This window comes from Gossypium raimondii, chromosome 4 (assembly GCF_025698545.1).
Source record: "Gossypium raimondii isolate GPD5lz chromosome 4, ASM2569854v1, whole genome shotgun sequence".
Taxonomy (NCBI): domain Eukaryota; kingdom Viridiplantae; phylum Streptophyta; class Magnoliopsida; order Malvales; family Malvaceae; genus Gossypium; species Gossypium raimondii.
The window spans coordinates 36,216,762-36,220,735 of NC_068568.1; the positions used below are offsets into that span (position 1 = coordinate 36,216,762).

At 33.6% G+C, this 3,974-nt stretch overlaps 1 non-coding gene across 1 annotated transcript; it reads left to right on the forward strand.

Moving 5' to 3' along the window:
- Positions 1-1,283: 1,283 nt before the first annotated feature.
- On the forward strand, positions 1,284-1,390 carry LOC128040677 (small nucleolar RNA R71). The gene has a single exon (XR_008195483.1). It is a non-coding gene; the product is annotated as a small nucleolar RNA R71 (small nucleolar RNA).
- Positions 1,391-3,974: the final 2,584 nt, after the last annotated feature.

A 3,974-nucleotide genomic window follows, 5' to 3' on the forward strand; every position in this document is an offset into this window, starting at 1 on the left:
GTTGCTCTAATGTTGCAAGGTAAGATAAAACATCGATGGTCCTTCATCTTTAGGGTTAGTTTATTTTGAAGATATGCACTACATTCCTTTGTCAGGTCTACCGTCTCAATTCTCTAAGTCTTCTTTTCTTGGACAGGATATCCTTCATAAAGTTGACGTAATTCAACATTTGTTCAAATGCTTCTACCAACAGAATGTTGATATGAAGTTGCTTGAGTACGTCTAGAAGCTTCTTGAACTAGACTTCCTGCTTCTACTTTTGAAGTCTTTGAAGGTAGGGTGATGGAGGATTCTTTACTGGGACTGGTTGATTCTTCTTCTGTGGCAATTCTACATCTAACGAATTTGTTAGTTTATCAAAATTGATTGGTTCAGGAGTTACCTTTTTAGATTTAGCAGATTCTGGTTCTAGTGAAGCTGGAATTTCAACACTTGGTTGAACTTCCACTAAATCTTGAGCATTAACTGGCTCCTCTTCAACTTCAACAGTGTTGGGTTCTAATGTCTTTCCGCTCCTCAATGTCAATTCTTTACAATGCTCTTTCTCCAGATTTCTTGGATTTTTCATATCACTAGGCAGTGCACCTTGTGGTTGGTTCCTAAGTTCAATAGCAAGTTGACCCACTTGAGTCTCTAAATTCCTTAAAGTAGTGTCATTCTTTGCCATATAAGTCTTCAATAGGTTTTCTAAGCTATTGGAAGGTTCAGCTTGACTTGGTTTCTAAACTTGTTGGGTAAAAACAGACGGCTAAGTTGGTCTCAGTTGTGCATAAGTGTTACTAGTTCTAGCCCCTTAGTTACTCCAAGAAAAATTAGGGTGGTTTCACCAATATGGGTTATAAAAATTGGAATGCAGTCCTTGCCTTCCTCAGTTTTGGTTTTGGTTACCCATGTAATACACAAATTCTAGGTTTAATGGACATTTTTTGAACAAATTCCCTTCTCCATAATAAACACAAGCTACAACTTTGAATTGATTCAGTGGCTGAGATGCAAAATTATTAAACCCATTAGTGGTAAAATTTTTAATCATTAACGAAATCGAAGATACCTGAGATACAAGAGAAGTGAGTGGATCCATTTCATGTATTTATGTGACTCATCTTCCTGACGCTACTCGATTGGTTGGCCATTGATAGTTATTACTGAAAATCCTCTCAATGATTTCATAAGCCTCGTTATAAGATTTAGAAAGGATAGAACCATTAGCAGAAGCGTCCACTACCATCCTCGTGTGAGCATTCAAACCATTATAGAATGTCTCTAATTGGATGCAATGAGGGAATCCATGATGAGGGCATCTTCGTAATAGTTATTTAAACCTCTCCCACGCCTTATACAAGGACTCATCAACCAACTATTGGAAGGTAGTAATCTCATTCCTCAACTTAACATTCTTGCTAGGTGGGAAGTACTTCATAAGAAATCTTTTTGCTAACTCTTGCCATGTGGTAATAAAATTTGGTGGCAATGAGTTTAACCAGGCTCGAGCTCTTTCCCTCAGTGAATATGGGAACAGCTTTAATCGTAGTGCATCTTCGGGTACTCCGGCTAGCTTGAAAGAATCGCTCACCTCCATAAATAGTCTTAAGTAAAGGTGAAGATTTTCGATAGGCATTCCACTGAATTGGCCCATTGTATGAAGCATTTGGAACATAACTAGCTTCAGCTTGAATTATTATGCCTCAATTTCGGGTTTCCTAATACCCAGATTAAGATCATGAAACACTAGCATGGCATACTATCTTAAAGCTCTATCCCTAGCATCAACAATAAGGATAGGATTTTGAGCAGGGTTTGCTCTGTTTCTTTGATTCGGATTTCAAAGTTCATCTCTTCTTTCCTTCTTTGAACTGATTGTTTTCTTCATTTTCGAAAAGTTCTTTCAATTTGAAGATCATTAGGGAGTAAGTCGATAATTCGATTAACACTCATAAACACCTAAAACAAACACAAAAAATTTAACTAAGTTAAAATTGAACAAAAAAATAAACCAAAATGCAAAATAAACAAATTCACAAATAATGACTTTTCAAACAGTCCCTAGCAACGGTACCAAAAACTTAGAATGATAGAAATGTGCAAGTGTACACAATCACAACAAGTAATAAAGTGACACATTACCCACAGAGACTCTGTAAGAAAATATTTATGAAATGCAATTAAAAACACTTTGGTGAAGGAAGATATTTTGCTCTGAAAAAGGGTTTAATAAAACTAGATTTTAACTAAGTAAATTAACTAAGAAAAATTAAAAGGTAAAAATTTCAAATCACGATTTCTGAAAAATAAGTTTAATCAATATGACATAATTTTGTTAGATCAATTGCATTTCATAACTTAATATTACTAAAAGAATGTTCATGTTGCTACGAATAAATTCGCGGCAACTTGGTAATTTGTTAACTATAGCATATACAGACTTACTAAATTAATGAATCTCTTGAACATTTTACTGTGTCCATTCAAACAATTAATCAATTTAAATAAGCAAATAAAAGATTAAGTGAGGTAACAATATATTCCTGCATTGAAACAGTTTAATCACAATAATCTTGCAAGTTATGCAAGGCTAATGTATCGTTTAATACCATTGCTAATTTAACCCCCAGCTACCTTGGAAGATTAAACATGCACTGATTAAGTATTGTGTCAATTAATTACAATTTCAATACGATTAAATTTAATTCATTTGTTACCTCACAATTGTAATGCAAGTATAACATAATCATAGTTTTACTTAATCAAACAATTTACCAAGACCTATAACAACACAAACATGATTTTAATAACTTAAGTAGACGAAATGCAATCAACCTAACACGAATTAAATTTAATCCATTTTAATTAAATATAGAATAACAACATAACAAATATTCATAGACATGTTCATAACAACAAGGAAAGTTAAAGGATAGGAAACTAGAATCAAATCCGGTGTTTCTCCAAAGCCAGACTAGTTTGCTCCTCTCCTTCTCCGTTCATTCTCGTTGAATTGAGGCTTCTATAAGCACTTGAATGCTGCTACCCAAGGTGGTTGAAAGACTCTTTTCCAAGAGGGAAATCAACAAAGGAAAGAAGAAGGGAAAAATGGGAAACAAATAAGAGAATGTGAGTGAAAGAGAGATGTGTGGGAAATGAATGGTGTGTTGAATGAATAGGTGAAGGGTGTATTTATAGGTGGGATTGCCTGCTAAAAATAGCCAAAATCAGCAGTCATATACCCCCTTGGCCAGCCACACATGTAGCAAAGTTTGAATGTTTTAAACTTTGCTAAATTTAGTTTGGGGCAAATCTTTAAAAGCATAGAAAGTGGAGGGGTTTGAATGCGATTTCAAGGAGAATTCAAGGGCTAATTTTCAAGTCAATAAATCAGAAATTTTGAGCTGATTGGGTCAGCATGTTGGATGGTTTTGAGCAGCCCGATTGCTCGGTTGGATCAGTTTTTCGTATTAGCATAACTGAGTCTCATTTCCATAATATAATTAATAATAATTATTTAACCCAAAATAAATTAGATAAAAATTAAAATTAATTATATTATGTATTGATATTCATAATTTGAACCATCTTAGGCTGAAAAATTAATTCACCTCGATGCTTTAAAAATCACTTCCCGATTTTGAGCATCTAGTAATGTCCATCGAGTCAATTTTCAACCTTTGTGCAAATCTGTCAAAAATAAATGAAAATTTATGTAAATTTATTATAAAATTAATTAAAATTCAATATATTAATAATTTGAGTAGAATTTAATTATTTTATAATTATATTATATTTTTCGACAAGAATTACTACGAAATTGCATGAATTTGAGTTATAAAGGGCATGAAAAAGTTTATATTTTTTTGTTTCCAACGCCCAAAAGAGGAGGAGAGCCTCCATGAGAAGCAAGCAAGAAACAGTTGCAGAAAAGCCCCTACATTTGAATGTTATCTCTTCTTATTGTGCACTGGTCGTGTATAACCCCCATT